Raw genomic sequence first — 20,013 nt, 5'->3', positions numbered from 1 at the left:
AATCCTAAAATCGTGTGGATGCACCAAGCCCATCTGCAGGGCACTGTGGAGCAGCCTGCATTAGCCGAAGTTGGCCCACAAGCCCTGAGGGATGGTGTCTGAGTTATGATAAGGCTCTGACTTGGGATTAAACAGGCCTCCAAATAGTGTGATATTCTAAACAAAAACATGATACTGCCCAGGGAGCCCAGTGGGCACCTGTAGGCAGTGTAGGTGAGAAAAGGTTCCAAAGAAGATTCCTGCAGCTCAGCTAGGAGGATTCTGTAAGGCAGTAGACACATCAATGTTCACATAGGAGTGTTGAGCTATATTCATTCCTTTTAAGCAGCCAGGCTTGTGTGTGTTTTTAGGGGCACTCACATAGCGCCCCTTCCACCCTCACTGCCTGTTGTGCCTGTTTGATGTTGCGGACTTCTGTGTTAAGTGTGTCCACTCTCCAAATGTATCTCTGTCTCTAGAATATTTTAGAGTAAACCATTTATTGTTTAAACGCTTGTTTTTAGTGAGGAAGAAATCTTTAAAATGGGCCATACAGACCCTGCTATAAATGTTGAACAATGGCACGTGTAATGTTTAACACGTAGTGTTTAAAGTAGAAGACAGTTTAATTTAGAAATCCTGTTGGAATGCCAACTTAAATTACGACCATCTGTACACATATGGAAAAGAATGAGAGTGAAGGTACAGAATTGGAATTTTGTCTATTTTGTAGAGATTCTGTAACGTATCAGGTACAAGTCTCACTTCATGATTTAAATGCATGAAGCTGAAATTAGAAAACTTGACAAAAACATGCCTTTGAATAGTGAGCCTTTATCCTCCTTGAAATAGTGACTCATTCACTAAAACGTCCACCTGCAACTTTGTCAAATACATTTGTTGCATTAGTCCTCAAGTGAGCTCAGTTTTCCAGACAGGCAGATTATTACTGTTTAAAGTTTGTCCTGATGATGTTGGTGAACAGGGAAAATCCTTTGACGTGGATCCTCTGTGTGTGTTACACAGCAGACGCGGCCTGCCCAACCCTCTGCCTGTAACTGGGAACCTTGACTGTCAGGATCATTGTAGAGAACCTTGAGGAAAGCAAAACAAGCCTCTGGAGTAGCAAAAGATGTAGCTGATTTCATGCAATAAAACTTACACATTTTTCTTTAAAATGCTTCCTTCGGAACGTCAGCTTGCTGACTATCTTAGAATCGCTGTAGTCCGCTGACAGCAGTCGTGGGAACAGGTGCATGGCCTGGCTGATGCAGGAGGGTCTCAGAGTGGAGCCACACTCCTGACACTGAAGGAGGGGCTGGAGCCATCACGCTCGTGACTCGTGCAGATGGCCTTGGCTGACCTCCAGAAGAGAAAACGTCAGTATCCAAGGAGGAAAAAGTCTATTAATTTCATGAGTGTTTGCCTTCGCAATGGCTAATACCCTGAGTTTGTGGCACCTGCTGTCTCTGGAATGAGGAGTCTTCCCTTCCTGGCAGACAAGCTCTAGATGGGAACAGGAGCTGTGATTGCTGGATTGAAGAGATTTCCTTCTTGGGGAGGTGGCCTTCGAGCCTGACATGAAGGAAGCTGTGACTGGCGGGAAAGGGCCTTGGAGACAATGTATTTACCAGGAGGGTCGGTGACTGAGAACCATCCTGTTCCGAGTGTTGCCATTCTGGTTCTAGAGTAAACTTGGGGAGAGACAACAGCCAAAAGCCCCGAGGAATATTCTGTGATGTTGATCACGTCTGGTAGATTTGTTGCTGAGACTCTGAAATGAGAAGCCCGGGAGGTGCAGGTCTATCAGGCCGTGGGACGTGAGACAGCTGCTGCTTCAGGGGTTGGAGTCCCCGTGCCAGAGGCTCAGTCCTGCAGAGACTTCTGCACAGTGGGCAACTGATGCCTCCGGTTGATTGTGAGTCCCCCAGATGAATACCCATGAAAGGTACCGTGTCAGCAAAGAGTCAAACTCTGTGAAGCATTTGGAGATTTATTCTGAGCCAAATGAGTTACCATGGCCCTTGATACTGCCCTCAGGAGATCCTAAGAACGTATTCCCGAGGTGGTCAGAGCCCAGCCTGGTTTTATAGCTTTTAGGGAGGCATAAGACAATCAATCAAATAAATGTAAGATGTACATGGGTTTGGTCTGGAAAGGTGGGACAACTGGAAGCAGGGGTGTCCAGGTCATAGGTAGATTCGAAAATTTCCTGATTGACAGTTGGTTAAGAGAGTTGTCAGATAAGGGGTTGTGGAGACCAAGGCTTTGTCATGTGGAGGAAATCCTCCAGGTAGCTTTGGAGAGACTAGATTGTAAATGTTTCCCATCAGACTAAGCGTCTAAGTTCTGTCTAATTCCAGAAGGGAGGTGGGGTGATGAGGCAAGTCCGACCCCCCAGCGATCATGGCCTGGACTAGTTTTTCAGATTACCTTTGGAATGCCCTTGTCAAAAGCAGGGGCTGTTCAGATGGCCAAAGGGGCTTCGAATTCTAATGTTTTTAAAACCAGAAAGTGATTGTGTTTTTTGCTGTGGATGACAGCCAGTGTAGTAATTAATATTTTATTAGCAGATTAATTTGGAAGTCAATGTGTTTTCAAGTATGTTAATTATTAAGTCATCAACAAACAGAGAAGGGCTTACTTTGAAACCAGCCTGAGACTCAAGAGGCTCATCAAAGAAAACGTTGGACTTGGGAGAACTGATTCACGTGTTTACTGTGCCAAGTTTCAGGCATTATGAGAAGTCTGTGCTGATACATTGTGACTTGAGAACTTAAATCTTGATGGACTCTTAAGAGTGAGGCTTTTTTTTTCTTTTCTTTGTAAATGGTCAGTGTTTCTGTCTCCTGTGTTTTGTCTTCCAGCCGCTGAGCACTTTAGCTTTGTGTTCACGTGGCCTTGTTCTCCGAACCACCTGCTTTGTGGCTCCTCTGTCCTGCCCACCTTGATCGCGTCTTCCCTGCCCCATGGGTTTTATCCCGAGGACTGTTCTCCGCTGTGGGGAGGGGAGGATCAGTGGACACTGGCTTTACCGCCTCATTTTCTGTGTAGCTCCCAGTTTCTCAAAATCTTAATTGTCTTGGATTCCCTGTGAAACTGGGAGTCAGGCCTTGGGCGCAGTGCTGGGTGGCCTTGGGCGCAGTACTGGGGCAGGAGGGAGAGATGAGAACAGGAAGGATGGGTTTGTCAGGGGAAGGAACCCCTTGCCAAATTCCTGTGTCTGTTTTAGGTTAAAGATGAATGGCCGGATGGTGGATGTCTCACCTGCTGTGGCTGGACCTCGCTGTGCTGAACCCTGAGCAGGGGCCCCAGCAGCTGCCTCCTGCCAGGCCGGGGCCACAGGGCTGGGCTTCTGCCTCTGGGAGGGCTCGTGCCAAGGTGCAAGGGTCTGCACCGCTCGTGTGTGACCTGAGGGGCATGTGGGAAGCTTTTCTGTGCTCCTCACCTGGGAGAAGTTGAGCTCATCTGGGCTAGAGCCTCTGGGGAGGTAGGAAGGCAGAGGCCTGGAATTCCTGCTTTCCCCAGACAGCAAGAAAGCTCAGCGTTGCACCTGCTCTGAGATGCCCTCAGCAGCCATATATAGTTGATTTTAACATGACGGAAGGTGCCAATTAACCCGGCTCTGTGGAGAGCTTTGAGGAGTCCAGGCCCTGGGCCCCGGGCTTTTTAATATGTTCCTTCCTGAACAAAAAACAACAAAAGATCCCTGTGGCTGATGTCGACTGCGTGGGGTAGGACATGCCGAGCTTGGGTGGGGCTTGCCCCTGAGTTTCCTTGGTGCTCCTCCCAGCCCCCACGGACACCAGCCTCTCCAGGCCGAGGCTTGTCCTGTTTAGACCCTCGTTGGTGGGGTCTGTGGTCCTGGATCGAGGGCCCAAGCACTTCTTTCATATTATTATAAATGATTCACCAGAGATGCACGGCTGTGCCCAAACATCTCACGAGCATGAGATACAGCCAGTGTCGCCGCCGCAAGCTCATAATTCTAGTGGAAAGAGGAAATTTTACTTTTAATGTGCTCGTGTGACTCAGATGCAAATATTCAATTCCCATTAAACTTTCAAGACCTTGAGATCCTCTGAGATTCCTTGGAAAGCCGCTCCTTGGCCCCACGACTAACTCTCCTGTGGAAGGAGGCTGGGGTGGTCCGCGGGGTCTGGGATCCTGCTGCGTTCTCCAGGATTCCTTAGGTTTCATCATTAGTCCCAGCTCTTCAGCAGGTGGAGCTGATTGACTCTGACATTTCCATTATATTGTTCTTGTGTTGCCTCAGTTAACTTAGAATAACCAGTATTTACCAGAAATAATTGATGGCGAGATGGGAATTATTGGTGATTCCCTGACATAGGCAGCCTGTATAGATAAGCGTGTTACACGGTGTCTAATTTCTGAGATGTTGGTCCACACCTTCTCAGGAACACACTTTCAGGGGTAGATTCCTGTGCAGGAGAAGCTGCTTTTCCCCGAGACGCGGTGGCGGCTCCTGCACTGGCATGGCAGGGTGGCTGTGTGACTGGGCAGGGCTGGACATGCTCCTGCGCTGGGCGCCCACCTCCGCCCTACGTCTGTGTCGAGGGTGCCTGCCTTTGTTCCCCCAGGTCGAACTCATAGAATTGTATACCTTCCTGACACATTCCTGCATAGAGATGATTAGATCTGGGGGCTGAATCTCAATCTGACATGCATGTAGGTAAATTATTGACGTGAATGACTTGGGTCCTCCACCTTCAGGGTCAGGAGGCACGAGGTGGGTTTGGAGACAGCTGCCTGGCCTCAGGAAGTTTCTCTCAGAGCCTGTTTCTTTCTCTAGCAAAGTAAATGATGCCTACCTCACCGGGCTTAACACACGCTCAGTACTCAGATGCTGTCTGATCTTTGTTATAGTTAGTATTTGGGGAACAGCGTGGCTGGTAAGAAAATGTGTTATCTTTACAATTTATACAATGTCATACAAGGCAAGCGTGAAACCGGGACACTACCTTAATCTGAAGATGCTGGTGCTTAGTCTTCTCCTCAAGCATTTTGTTGTCATTCTGGCGTGTGTCAGCCAAGTCATATGACGGTACCGCGTGCGTGATGCCAGCTCAGTTACCTTGGAATGGGGAACCTGAGGCTGCCAGGGAGCATCCCTCCTGCCTCCAGTCCTCGGGGGTTTCTCTCTCTCTCTCCTTTCCTCTGTCCCTCCCTATCCCCCAATCCTCCTCACCACTCCTGCTCCCCTCCCTACCCTCCTCACTTACTCTACAACAGAGGTCCAGACTTTGACAAATCCCAGCTGGGCCTATTTATCGCTTGGCTGGGAAAGCAGAGGGAAAGGGGCCCAGTTACTACAAAAATAGAGAATTGAAATAGAATGTGAGCTACTTTTGCGTCCTGTTTTTTATTTTAATCTGAATATAAAAGGCAAGTGTCAAACAAAATCGGTGCTAACTGCGCCACTCAGCTCCGAGTCTGCTTTGTCTGGGCTCCGTGGGTTCCCACGCCGTGGCCTTCTCCATGAGCGTCTGGACACGCCGTGGCTGTGAAAGGAGCATTCAGTTATGGTCCTTTGAATGTTCCAGAGTCATGTTTAATAAAAATCTTCACGTTTACCCACAGCCAAGCCTTGATTTAATAACAGGTACTGCAGGTCTCTGGGTGGGGCTGAGCCTCTGTTTTAGAAGCAGCTGCACCATCTGAGGGGCAGGTCCGTATGGGCTGGCAGGCGGCCTGGTCCTTGGAGCACAGGGTGGACCTGACTCAGTCCTGGCAGTGGGGGGCCTTGCAGTTCTAGGATGTAGTGATGCAACCTGTGGCATAAATAAAAAGCCTCATGTGCCCCCATGAGAAGCTGGGGCTTCCCCCTCAGTACTGTGGTGTGCTGTGTTTGTGATCGTGCAGATGTAAAAGGGTGAGGGAGATGTCTAAAAACCAGGCTCCCAAAGACAGCCCTTCATGTCTGGTGCTTTCATGTGTATATGCACACGTGTTTGACGCGTGTACACCTTCACACGTTCACCTCTTTCATGCGTGTACACCTGTTCCTGTGTTCATACACCTGTTTCGCGCATGCGCCTGTTTCGCCTGTGTATGTGCCTGCGCGTTCACCCTGTATTGCGTCATACGTTGTATTTTACATATTGGGTATTTTCAGTTTGTATCGTGAGCTTGTAACGACGTCGTGAAGAAAAGAGGGGGCCCTGGCAGCCTTTGGCTCTGAGAAACGTGATGTCACGGGAACAGATGAGACAGCCCGGGTGAGGCCGGCAGAGGCCATCGTGGCCTTGGGAGTCCGTGCACATCCACTGTCTGTCGCTGTGTGACAAGTGACCCCAAAACCTAGGGGCTTAAGGCAACATACACGTACGACTGTACAGCTTTTTCAGGTTGGAAATTCAGGGCAGCCCTGCTGAGCGGCTCTGGCCCAGTCCCCCGGGTCACTGTGAAGATGCTGTCCAGGGCTGCAGCCATCTGTAGGCTCAGCTGGGCTGGAAGTTCTGCTCCAGGATGCTGTGCTGACGTGTCTGCGGGCAGAGGCCTGGTTGTCCATACCTGGCCACTCCCCGGGGCTGCCAAGTGCATTCCTGCCCAGGGCCGCTCCTTTCCCCAGAGACGTAGCAGTGCTGGTCTTTATGCCCAGCATCAAGGTGGCCGGGTCAGGAGCAAAGACTTGTTTCCCCTACTCGGCGGCTACTCCTGCAGGGCTGGGAGACAGTGGAGGTCGCGCAGGAAGGTGTTCGCTGAAGACCGTGCTCTGTGACTTGACGGGTGTTCCTCCCAGGAGAGTGAAATGGAGACTGGACGCCGGAAGCAGCATCCTGCGTGACCCCATGTGTAGTAGGGTCACAGCAGAGCTAAGTCCTTCCTTTACAGATACTTTTCAGAGTCTACCCGCCTTTAGATTCTCCGATTAACGTGTCTGAGGAGGGTCCCAGGAGTCTGCCACCTGCCAGGCCAAGGAGGTTCCCTGCATGTGGCTGTCCCCTGACACCTTGAGAAACGTGACTCGAGAGAATCACCGAAGTTTCCTAAATGAGTCACCTGCTTTCTCTTCTCTTTGCTTTCATGCCCCCCCAGGGTAGGTCAGTCCTGTCAGCCGCAGCGATACCTGCATGCTGGGGTTCCAAGGAGATTGGGGGTGTGTCGGGTCCCCCAGGGAGATTCGGTGACTGAGGATGCTGTCATAGCAGCCAACACGTCCTTATTGTTTTCACTTTTAATGAAGTTCAGTTACTAGGTTTTCTGAGGCACAATGATGTCCTTGTGAAAAATTGGTGATCAGGGAAGCAAGCAAGTGTGGGAAAATGATCCTGCCCTTAAATCTAAAAAACGATGAAACAGCAAAGAGCCCTGAAGAGCCCATGAACCTCCTCATGGGGCGGTGAGGAGACACCTCAGTAATGGCTTAAAAAAAAAGTGATAATACTGAAGAAAAGGTAAACAAAATTTTGGGTCTCCTATGGGTAAAGAGATTGTGGTTTACATTTTGGAGGTATGCGTTTATATACTTATTTATTTTTCTTTGTTGGATTTAGAATTAGTTGAAATAATTGTGTTTTTTAAATTAAAAAAATTGGGGTATACGAAGTCTAATCCCTTTGTGACATTTCTGTACTGTGAGACTCCACATACAAAAGTGAAGCCCAGACTGTCTGTCTCTAATGAACCAGAGAGAGGTGGTCATCTCCTGCAGGCCGGTCTGGTCTCCAGGCATCTGGCCATCCTCCCAGTCTTGGGCACACCTGCATCACTGGTGCTTCCTGCCAGACTGTGACTCTGCCCAGGTTTCAGGAGCACCCGGAACTGTTTTCCTAGGGGCCCCTGCTTTGTCCTGGCTCCTGGAAGCACAGGCTTTTGACGAAGGACTCTCCCCACTGCCAGGTAAATTGGTGATTGCCCCATAGTCTGTATTTATCACATGGGGCACAGAGAGTCTGGGCGTGCTGTCCTGGCCCTGGAGCCAGCTCTAGGACTGCCCGGCGGCATTGCCTCCACCCCTCATCTGGGAACAGGGCGGTGGGGAGGAGAAGGGAAGCAGGGTCTTGACCCTTCTGCGTCTCGAGAACACGGGAACACATCGTCTCATTGCCTCACACCATTCACAGCCCAAGCTTGTGTGAAGTATTATTTTATAACCTCCCCTGACAATGATGTATTTTATATAAGCAGCACATAAAGTGATAATTTAATACCCTATCGAGCAGGATTAAACAATAAGGAGCAGATATCACTGTAGAAAAGTTACTTTATCCGGGAAACATTTATCTACTGCAGGTGGATGTGAATCATGGCTTCCTCCTCGGTGGCTCCTGATGAGCCTGTGAAATTCTGTCCTGTTCACCACTGTTAGTTATAAGCTACACCTTTCCTTCTATGACGTTAGTTACAAGCTCTACCTTTCCTTCTATGATGTTTATTTCTTGCCTGTTCAGCACTGTTAGTTACAAGCTATACCTTTTCTTCTGTGATGTATATTTCTTGAAGGCATGGACTAAATCCTAATTCCACAGTATTCGATGCACATACTCAAGAGATACTTGTTTGAATGAATGGATTAATAGAAAATAGAAGTGGTGACTTCACTTTATTTCATTATGTCAAACTTTGTCTACACGGAAAATTATATGGTCCTTTGGAAAAACAGGGCCTCTGTGCAGGGTTGTTAGAGATTGTGAGAATGCCGCAAATGGCTCTGTGGCTCTAGGCTCACAAAGGGCTTGAGGGACTTGGTGGCGCACCTGTGTTGAAAACTGAGTTCTGCAAATCCATTCGAGTGACCTGCCAGCACACACAATCCTACTTCCCAGTTGATTTCTGCACAGAGGCTTCTCCTGAATGCCCCAGGTGAACGTGGGTTCAGCCAGCACTGCTGGGCTTCCACAGCAAGCCAGGGTGCTGCAGGGACGAGAGAGAAGAGGGGCAGGACCAGGATCTTCCTGGGTCCCAGTGCCCGTGTGGGGACGCTGCCTGGCCTGGCTTTTCTGGGGGAGGTCAGGGAAATGATGGCATGGAGGGACTGTTGGTATGAGTCGCTTGCTCAAACATAGATCCCAGGTCTGTGTGGGAGGCAAATAGAAATTTATGTGGGTATCATCAGTAACATAGCAAACATGGGCTTCTTCACTAGGGTGGCTGACCCTCTTGCTCATCTGCTGAGCAAAGGCCCGGCCCGGCCCGGCCTGGCCTGGCCTTCTACGCCTCCACAGTGAGCTTTTCTCAAGCTCTGTCCACTCCATGGAGATAGCCGGAGCCAGGGCAGATATGGGGTGTTTTCCACTTTTTATTTATTTTTTCTTTTTTGAGATGGAGTCTTGCTCTGTCGCCCAGGCTGGAGTGCAGTGGTGTGATCTCGGCTCAGTGCAAGCTCCACCTCCCAGGTTCACGCCATTCTCCTGCCTCAGTCTCTCGAGTAGCTGGGGCCACAGGTGTCCGCCAACACACCAGGCTAATTTTTTGCGTTTTTAGTAGAGTCAGGGCTTCACCGTGTTAGCCAGGATGGTCTCAATCTCCTGACCTCGTGATCCACCAGCCTCGGCCTCCCAAAGTGCTGGGATTACAGGCGTGAGCCACTGCACCCGGCCAGGTATTTGTCAGTTTTTGAAAGCTACATTTAAAGAATGAAATAGACCGAACAGAATTACTTCCTTTTGAATATTTAATACTCAGTCTACCAGAACACTTAAATATAGCTAATGTATTCAAATAATAAGAAAGAACTTTCCCTCTGTTCCAAAGAAAAAGTATAAACAACCTTTTACTTGTCAGGGATTTCACTATGTTTCTAAAAAGCCAGCAAGCACTTTTCCTGAAATAGACCCATCTCTTCCTCTGCATAGACCCTATGAACATTTTAGCTACATTTCTGCTGTATCTTAATGTGATAGATTGTAGAAAATTCCTTGCTACTGGAACTTCACGATGCTTTCCTTTGAAACATCAAATAGAAAGTATGGATAGTAAATCTCAGACTAGTTGCAATTATCAGTCTTGGTAGAGCTGCCACCCACAGCCTCTGTCAATTACAACAGAGTGTGTCTCCCCAGCAACCCGGATTAGATTGCGGACCAAGCCAGGCTCACCCAGGATTCAGTGCAACGTCTTTCAAAGCGGTAGTCACTGCCCCTGGAGGAGACTTGAGAAGTCCTCCCTTTGATGCCTGTGCAGGGCTGTTCTCAGATCACAGCAGCTGCAGCTGCAGCTGCAGCTGCAGCAGCATCTCAGAGGATGCCAGCAGGGGTGTCCTGGGTATTGACATCACGGTAGGGGCCTGCAGTGTCTGAATGAAATGGGCCGTGAAAGTGAGCACCCTAGAGGAGTCCACAGCCACGTTTCAAAGGTGCAGTGGCCCGAGGTGAACCCCAGAGCACTGAGGAGCCTGGAGTTGACCTGTCACGACTTCATTGAGAGAGCTGACGGAATTCCGTACCTGTGCGGGCAAAATATGGCTGTTTGCGCTTGGCCCCTTCTCAGTCCAGGGCCAGGGAGGTTGTCTGCACAGCTAGTGGGAGCTTAACTTTGTGCACACTCGGGGTTGGGTCCCACTCCTTTCTGTGATCCCAGGGAAGATAGACATGCCGAGCTCTCCTGGAAGAGGGCCCTGACGAGTGGAAGCTGAGCTTCAAGATGGTCGGCCTTGTGGTGTGCGTGGCGGGTTCGGAGTCGGTGTGTGCTGAGTGGGGGCCCGGCTGCTGCTGTCGCTATTGGGCTCAGCAGACGCTGCGGGGGACGTGGCTCCTGTTGTACTTGGTGGTTTTCTCCTCACAGGAGTGGGTTTCCCTGCTGTGAAGGTGTCGGGGCTGTGACAGGCAGCCTGGCAGGAGGAAGACGCTCGTGGGGTTGTGCCCCGAAGCCCCCTTCCTCTTGAGAAGCATGAAGGGGGTTTGGGACCCTGCTTCCGGCTGCGCTCCCTTGCTAGGTTCTTGGCCTCGGGGGCCAGGAGAAGCTGAGTACAGGCCTGAAACCTGGACCCCTTCCACAGCCTCCGTGGCGTTTGTGGTGGTATGCGGGACGAGGCCCTTGGAACTCCAAGCCCTACGCTGGCATGCCCGCCCACTGGGGCATCTTGGGCACCTGCTGTGTGCTTGGCTCCGTGGTGGGGTGGGCGGTAGCAAGGGCTGTGGGGTAGAGTGGACACGGTACGCGGATGATGAGAAGCGTCAGGGAGGCAGTGAGAGCACAGCTGAGACCTGCAAGGAGGGGACTGGCTGTGGGTGTTGGGGCTCAGGGAGCTGCCTCTACCCAGAGCCACAGTGGCCAGTGAGGGCAGAGCAGGGGACCGAGGCCCAGGGAAGCCGAGTGTATGGTTCGCATCAGGTGTGCGGGTCTGCCGGGCTGTGCGGCCCTTCTCAGTCCTGGCTGGGCCTGGGGTCCCAGAGGGAACGGAGGGTCTTTGCATCTCCCTCCTCTTGCTTCCCTGCTGCTTCCTGGTCAAGGGATGCTTCTTTATTGCAACTCTGGCAGTTATTCTGCATATTAAGAGGAGTTTCACAAAATCGTAGGGGGGGAGGCGGACTAGGGATTCATTTTTTTTTTCTCCCCCTGATTTTACACGGAGCCTTCTACTACCCCTTAGTGTGGAGGCAGAGTGCAGATGCTCTACAGTTATCTATCCAGGAAGAGAAGAGCTGATGGGAAGTCACAGATCTGATCATTGCAATAGCACTGACATTTTTAAGTGGGAGAATGCTGATGTCTATAATAATCAGAGTAAAACTTCAGTAGCTTCAACATAAAGATTCTGAGATGATCTTAGAGCCATTTCGTCCCTAGATCCTTCTGCAGTGTGGAGTGTGACATCTCTACCAGCCTCTGGTCAGTGGCCGCCTGTGGGTAACTGAATGCTTGAAGTGTAAATGAGAACTTCTAATTTTATTTAATTTTAGTCAAATTTAAATAGCTATATGGCCCGGGCACCGTGGCTCATTCGTGTATTCCCAGCAGTTTGGGAGGTCGAGGCGGGTGGATCATGTGAGGTCAGGTGTTCAAGACCAGCCTGGCCAACAAGGTGAAATCCCATCTGTACTTAAAAATACAAATAAAATAGTCTGGCGCGGTGACAGGCGCCTGTAATTCCAGCTACTCGGGAGGCCGAGGCAGAAGAATCACTTGAACTCGAGAGGCAGAGGTTGCAGCAAGCCGAGATCGAGCCACTGCACTCCAGCCTGGGTGACAGAGGGAGACTCTGTCTTAAGAAAAAAAAAGATTTTAAAAAACCCTACATGCCCCTAGTTGCCTCTGTAGGAGACGGCATGGTTCCAGAAGGTAGACTTTGTGTTGAGGACTCTGCAGCGTCAGGCTGGAGACAGTCTCCCTTCCTAGCAGCGTGGGCCCCTGGGCTGTTCTTCTACCAGAAGGGATGGTGGCGTCTCTGGGAGGTATCTGTAGACTCAGATCTGTGTGGATTAGTGGCTTGTGTTACTCACAGATACTTAATTTTATGGGTAAATGAATATCTGGACTGGCTGCAACTTCAGGGCGAGATTCGGGAGTAGGGAGTGAAAAGTGACGACGGAACCCTGGGCTTGTCCTGCTGCCCCCAGGACCCGGTCGGGGTGCCTTCTCGTCTGAAGTCCCAGCACGTGGTCAGGGTACCCCTTGCCTCTGAAGCCCCCAGGAAGTGATCGGGGCACCAATCCCCTCTGAAGCCCCAGCACCTGGTCGGGGCACCCCTCCCTTCTGAATCCCCCAGTACCTGGTCGGGGCGCCCCTCCCTTCTTAAGCCCCCAGACCCTCCTGGCCTGCGGTGCTGCTTCTCCAAATGCTGTCCTTGGCTGTTTTCCAGGAGTCACCTGCACCAGAGCAGGCTGCGTGTGTCATTTCTTGTCGGATCTGGGGTGTCAGTGAAGCTCATTTATCTTGTCTTCCTCCTCATGTGCCGTATCTCACCTGTTGTCTGTCTGAGTTTGTGTGAGTGCGTGTTGTGCGTTCTCAGGCTGTACTCGGTGCTTAGGTGACAAGAACGTCTTAGAGCAACGGACTGTCTGCTCCAAAGGACGCTGGGCATGAATCGAGACACAGTTTACTTGTGGGGTTTAAATTTCCTGGGTGTTGGAGGCAATTAAGGGGAAACAAGGTCTAAAAAAGCCCCTGCAGATGAGGAAGGCAATAATGAAAAAAATTACTCTATACACACTTAGCAGTTGATTTAATTTGTAGGTGAATTTTGCATTTCGGGAACTACTAAAGGTACTGTTTGTAGGGATTCCTTGATGAGCTTCTTGTTTTCTGTCTAGAAAGTAAAGTGGATCGGTTTTGCCTTTAATGCTGACTGACTAGAATCTACTTCCTTTTCCCCCCATTCACGTTAGGGTGAGGATTGGACTGGAAGAGCTGTAGGATCTCTTTATTTCTGATCTTAAATGAATTTTTTCTTCAATGCCCTGTTCTTTGGTTTGGGAAATGTGCTCAATTTGTACCGTGCTTTAAATGTACACAAGGGTCGAAATTGCTACTTTTCTTTAAAGTTAGATATAACATCTTAAGTAAAATGTCATCTATAAATCAGGCACAGTCTGGGGCCTGGAGACCCCTCTTGTCGCTTCCTTCCAGCTGTGTCTTCTTCCCTGGCCACATTGCCCTGGCCACATCTCCTCCCCACACCACGCCGTGTCATCCGCCCACCACCTCACCTCTGGTCACAACACCTCCCTCCCGGCCACATCACCTGTGGCCTCACTGCCTGTCTCCCTCCTTCCTGGTGGCCTCCGTGGCTCCCACTGTCTGCCCTCCCGAGGGTCTGTTCAAGGCTCCTTCCCCGTTTTCCACTCCTGAGTGGGTCTCGGGGCCTAGATGTTTCACAGGATGCAAGTTTCTTCCCTTCCAGCCGTGGGTCTCTGAGCGACAACTCCAGAGAGGGCACTAAGCTCTCCTTACCTACCTGGGGGGCCCTGAGCCCTGACCACCGACCACCAGGGCTTTTCTGCAGTGTGTGGGGCAGACTCATGCATGAATTGGACTAAAAAGATGCTTCCAGGAATCCTTGTTTTAAGTGCACTGGAGCAGAGATGGGGAGAGGGGACCACCTGGTTTGCTCAGAATTTGGTCCTGATCACAGCCAATGAGGCAACATAAGCACCTCCTAAATGAAGCGTTCCACAGACTGATTTTACACATGACAGAAAGGCTTCACACAATGAGTGAGTTTGAGCTGCATTTGAAGGAAGAACAGGTCCCTGTAGGTGGAAATGAAAGGTAAGCGTGACCCAAGCCATCAGCAGCAGCGGGGGTGGGGTGGTGCAGACTCCCCATGGATGGTGGGCATGGCTGAAATGCAGGAGAGGGCAGGGGTGCGAAGGAACAGCAGGGCGGCAGTAAAATTCCCCTGCAGAGAGGGGACGTGACTGAGATATTATCACATGTATACAACTGAGAGATGATTTGAGGAGGATTTCTGGGAGCCTGTGGGAAGAGCACGTGGTCATCATCAGTTCTCGGGATCTCTTTTTATGAAGTGAAAATAGTCTTGCCTCTGCCTATCTTGTGAGCTGTTGTGACGATCAAATCGGATAATCTTCAGCGAGCCTTGTAAATGCTAAAGGTTATGACAGACTGTTCCAGCCCCCTTGTCTCTACCCTCCTTTCCTCCTGGGTAACGTGAACCCTGCTGGGTACCTCACTATCTGCCTGGTTTCCTCCTCCATAACGTGAGCCTTGAGTACTTGCTGGGTACCTCGCTGTGCACCTTCCTTAGTAACGTGAGCCCTGAGTATTTGCTGGGTACCTCGCTACCTGCCGTACAGCTGGCTGTAGAATTGTCAAACGCACTTGGCTGGCACATAAGCAGAAGTGCTCGCTGGGCCTTGGGAGGGCTTTGTGACATGTGGGTGCCTTCTGTTCCCTGTTAGGCTGGAGCTGCAGGAGCCCCCCTAGACCAGATAGAGGACCAAGGCTGTGGCCTCGGGGTGGGGGCTGGGGGAGCTCCCTGGGTTTATTGTGTGGGTGAGAGCAAACTTCAGTCCCGCTGTGGCATTGGGATTCAGGGTTCCTTCTGGAATGTTCTGAGTGAGAAACAGGAAGTGCGCACAGGTGCGTCTTCTGCGGATTTTATGATTATCTCTTGGGAGAGCACTGGTGCCTCTGAACTATGAACCTGCAGAACCACTTGTTCCACTAACGGCCGCCTTTATATAAAGAATGACTTACAAAAGATGCCACTTCAGATGGAGGTATTTGCAGGTGTGGCCTGAAAAATGAACAAAATGACTTTCATCTCAAGGAAAGTACCTTACATTTTTCCCAATGATAGACATTTGAGCTTTCCAGCGAATATTAAAACATAAAAATCTTGTGTCCACCACTTTCTCATGTGATCAATGGTGATACTGATGTGGGCTTTTTTTTTTTTTTTTTTTTTTTTGGACATATAATGAAATGTGGAAGCCGCTCATAACTCTGAACCAGTATTTTCTAACCAATGTGTGATTACAAAATCGTGTGCTGGTAAAAGCCATTCAAGTGCAAGACGGACCAGTCGACTTAGAAGGAATTGGGGCAGAAAGGCCCGTCGACCAGAGCACAGACTCTGTGTTGCAGACAGCCTGTACGGAAGTGCCACTTGTTACATTTGGCAGCAGAGAATACCTAAAATGATCTGAAAACACAATGAAAATACTGCTTCCTAATTGTATATCAGTATGGGGTCGGACTTTCTTCATAAACTTCAGCCATGGCTCTGCAGCCCACTGAACGCAGATGCAGGCATGAGAATCCTGCTGTCTGAGGTGCAGAGATGTTAGGTGTTTTCACAGTAGCACAAACTGTTGCCACGCTGCTGCTTATTTTGGAAAATGGTTTCTTCTTTAAGACTGTGTTAAGATGTAATGACTTTATCCTTGTAAAAGAAACTAAATTATGTTCTTTTTTTTTTTTTTTTTTTTTTTTGAGACGGAGTCTTGCTCTGCCACGCAGGCCGGAGTGCGGTAGTGTGACCTCAGCTCACTTCAACCTCTGCCTCCTGAGTTCAAGCGATTCTCCTGCCTCAGCCTCCCTAGTAGCTGGTACTACAGGTGTTCAGCACCATGCCAGGCTAATTTTTGTATTTTAGTAGAGACGGTGTTTCACCATGTTGGCCAGGCTGGTCTCGAACTCCTGACCTCAAGTGATCCACCTGTCTCTGCCTCCCAAAGTGCTGGGATTACAGGCATGAGCAGCCACCACTCCCGGCCTGATGAGAAAACTTTTTTGTGCTCTTTAATAAAGTGCAAAGGGTTCCTGAGACCAAAAAGTTTGAAAACCACTGGCTTAAACCGACAAAATTGTCCATGATTCTTCAGTGTATCTTCTAATCTGTTGATGGAGAGAGGACAGCAAGGGTTGCTTTACTTTTTTCCTTTCACAACTCAATGGTGCTGGGACAACTGGGGTATCCACATAGAAAAGGATGGACTGGACCCTTCCTCACCCTACATGCAAAGCTCAACATGGTTCCAATGTAAGGAGCTGACTGAGACCCATTCTGTCAGTCTGCTGGGTACCATAACGGACACCACAGACCGTGCGACTTAGACAATAGCATCTTATTTCCTTTTTTCTGGAGACTGGAAGCCTGGGATCAAGGTGAGGGCAGGGTTGGATTCTCTGGGGCCTCACCCCATGCTGTGTAGACAGCTTCTTCTCTGTGTCCTCACAGGTTTCTCTTACGTGTATGCAGCACTGAGGACTGTGTCTAAATTCTCTTAAAAGAACACCAGTCATACTGGATCAGGGCCTACTTTTAAGATCTTAGGGGACCTAAATTGCCAAGTTAAAGGCCCTGTATGTAAATACAGTGACATTTTGGGTTTCTGGGGTTGTGACTTTAACATGGAATCTTGGGGGAGGGGGACAGTTCAGCTCATAACACCTTTAGGGGAGAATCCTGGAGAAACTGTTAGGTTGGATTAGGCAATGTTTCCTTGGCTGAGACGTCTAGAGCTATAACAAGCAACTGAAGGGAAAAAGATGGTATCAAAATTAAAAATGTTCAATTCAGAGGATACTATTAAAGTAAAAAGACAACCCACAGAACAGGATACATTATCACGATAAGGACCTGATATCAAGAATATATTCAAAAACTCTTAATAAAAATCCAATTTAAAAATGGACAAAGGATTTGAATAGACATTCTCCAAAGAAAGACATACAAATGCCTTAAAAAGCACATGAGATGTTTAGCAGAATTCGTCATCTTAGAAATGGAAATCAAAACCACCGTGAAATAACACTTCACAACCACCGTGATGGGTGGGTAAAACCCCAGTATTGGACAGTGACATGTTGGTGAATTGGGGAAAACTGAAATCTTGATATATTGCTAGTGGGAGGGGAAGTAAAATGGTGCAGTTGATTTGGAAAAGTCTGACAGTTCCTCAGAAAAGCATGAAATCACCGTACGACCCAGCAATTTCACTCCTAGCCATATGCTCAAGAAAACTGAAAACATTTTTCCAAAAAGTATGTCATGCCTGAATCTTCACAGCAGCATTATTCATAGTAGTAGAAACAGTCCAGGTGTCTGTCAACCGGTCACTCACTGAGATTCCACTCACCTTAGACGTGAAAGATGTCAGCACCGAAGGTCACACCAAAGGTCATGCACTGTACGATTCTCCTCACAACAGGTGTCCAGAATGGGCAAATCCAGAGAAAAGGAAGTTGGCTGGTGATTGCCAGGGGCTGGTAGAAGGAAGGAGCCAGGTGCTGACTCTTAATGGGTTCAAGGTTTCTTTGGCCTGTGGTGAAAAAGTCCCGGAATTACATACTAGTGGTTGATGTGCAGCTTTTAGAATATGCTAAAAAGACTGAATTGTATTCTTTAATATTGGGGCTTTTGTGCTTTGTAAATTGCTTTTCAATTTAAAAAGGAATTCAAGAAGTTATTTGGTGTTGATATGATAGTATCCAAAACAAGTTACTATGTAACTCACGTCCCCAGAGTTAAACTTCATTTTCTGAGGATCTTGAAGTGTTTGAGGCTAGGAGACACAACGATCCTATACTGTATGTTACACCCCATCTTACTGATTTCTATCTCACATAACCATATTCAGGAAAAACCGACATGTAAATGTGAGCTGAATGCTATGCAGAGGCACATTCCTCTTACCCAGATGATCTTTAGTGGTACAGTAAGAGATGAGATCATAGCAACGTTAGTTTAGTTAGTTTTAATTTCCATGGCAACAGGAATTTGGCACATGGGATGAGTTAGATCTCCCTGCACAGCTCCTAACGGGGTTGCCCATTTCTGTGTGGTGTCTGTGTATATTCTCGCTGTGGAAATAAGTGATAGCACCTGCACAAACACTTGTCCGGAAGCGCACACGAAGCTGGTGAAGGCAGAGGACAGGCGAGAGGGAAGCATGGCTCAGCCCTGGCAAAGAAGACCGTTATTCCAAACGCAAAATATTCAGGAACACAATCCTTGGGAAGACTGGTGATGTCTTTAGACCTCACCACTATCGGGTTGTATCTGTGCAGCCAGTTACCAGAGCCGCAGAACGGCGTGTGTTGGTATTGGTGTCATCACTCAACGATTCTGACTTTTCCTGGTGCTGAGGATGACTGCATATGGCAGAAGCAAAGTGCTAATCTAGCACAGGTCATCATATCCAAGTTCTTTTCTATGAAGGCGGGCAGGGTTAGGAACCACCCCACCCCACCCCACCCCACTCCCCAATCCTATAAGAACTGGGATCTGATGATCTGTGCTGTCGAGAGAGGCAGGGTTAGAACACCTCATTCCTCAATCCCATTGTTGAAAATAATAGTTGGATTGGGAGGGTTTTTACTCCTAAGGTTGAAGCCGTGCATTTCTGGAGCCTGGGCTGTCAGTCATGGTGGCTGGGGAATGCTGGGGCTGCGGTTGTCTGGCTGCCGGTAGCCCTGCTGGTGGGTCCTCCCTCTTTGACACCGTTCATTTCTGAAGCTTGCTTTCCCCGGTGTTGGAAGTAGCAGCACTGGAGGAATGGCCGCCTTCCTACAGTGAAGCTCTGGCAGGAGAGGAGAAGATACGGAGCGTCTGTTCAAGGACGTGACGTTCTGGGCACTGCACCATGCGTTCTGCTTCTCAGCTGTGCCTCCTGGTTGATGTTACCATCACCTGGCATTTCCCAGGAGGTAACTCGCGAATGCCACACTGATGGAACAGTGCGGCTCGAGTCCAGGGCCGCTAGAGCACATCAACAAGGTCAGGCTGGACGCATGTGCTTGCTGACAGGAAAATGACAGGAAATGACATGTCAGTTCAGGAAAATGACAGGAAATGTCATGTCAGTTCAGGAAAATGACAGGAAATGTCATGTCAGTTCAGGAAAATGACAGGAAATGTGTTTGCTGACAGAAAAATGACAGGAAGACGACAGGAAAGAGGCCCATGAGGAGAGGAACCAGTAGATTCAAGGCAGTTAACCGAAGGAGCGAGCCATCACAGGCTGGGAGGACACCCCAGCCACAGTGGATGTCAGCGGTGGTGGCTGGACTCGGGGTCCGTGAATGTTGCATGATCGAACGTGTTTGGTACATTCTCAGCTCCTGCCCAGGTGCCTCCCAAGCATCAGGTGTTGTGGCTCCCCACACCCTTCCCATCTGTGTGTAGCATGACCACCACCTTCCTACCGTGTGTTTGTCCTATCACGGCTGCTGTGCCTAACGGACGCTTTGCTTTCCAGCTACTTTCCTATAACCAAAGCCCTTGAATGACTTTGCGTTTCAGAGACGACAGGGTATTAGTTTTTCATGATTGCTCTGAGGATTGCCGAAAGCAAATGTAACTTACAGGATGGAAGATATTGGAGACAGTAATTATAGATGACTTTTCTCAGTTTTTTGATTGTGGTAAAGTTACACAGCACTCTATTTTTAAGTGTATGGTTTTGTGGCATTAAGTGTGTTCACACTGTCGTGCTGCGATCACCGCCATCCATCTCCAGAACTTTCTGGTCTCCCCACGCTTGAAACTCGGTCTACCAAACACTAGCTCTCCTCCCGCCCCAGCTCTGGTAAGCACTACAGGTTGCTTACAAAATAAGCTTTTTCAGTAAGAGAAGGGGCAAGGAAAAGAGCTCTAAAGAC

General features: G+C 49.1%; 2 long non-coding RNA genes across 5 annotated transcripts in view; one reads left to right on the top strand and one right to left on the bottom strand.

The window, feature by feature from the left end:
* Nucleotides 1-20,013, top strand: part of LOC135967302 (uncharacterized) — a 103,455-nt gene that overhangs the window by 18,858 nt on the left and 64,584 nt on the right. The window lies entirely within an intron of this gene.
* LOC135967303 (uncharacterized) overlaps nucleotides 587-20,013 on the bottom strand; it is a 32,133-nt gene continuing 12,706 nt past the window's right edge. The window contains exons 1-3 of one of the 4 annotated variants that reach the window (XR_010581290.1): nucleotides 18,236-19,123; nucleotides 17,490-17,672; nucleotides 8,545-10,771 (exon numbers count right to left, since the gene is read on the bottom strand). This is a non-coding gene — a long non-coding RNA (uncharacterized lncRNA). Of the gene's footprint in view, nucleotides 10,772-17,489; nucleotides 17,673-18,235; nucleotides 19,124-20,013 lie in introns of those variants that run through there. The other 3 variants (XR_012424015.1, XR_012424016.1, XR_012424014.1) reach the window with 3 other exon arrangements.

Source organism: Macaca fascicularis, chromosome 15 (assembly GCF_037993035.2).
Source record: "Macaca fascicularis isolate 582-1 chromosome 15, T2T-MFA8v1.1".
Taxonomy (NCBI): domain Eukaryota; kingdom Metazoa; phylum Chordata; class Mammalia; order Primates; family Cercopithecidae; genus Macaca; species Macaca fascicularis.
This window is presented reverse-complemented; position numbering and strand designations above follow the sequence as displayed.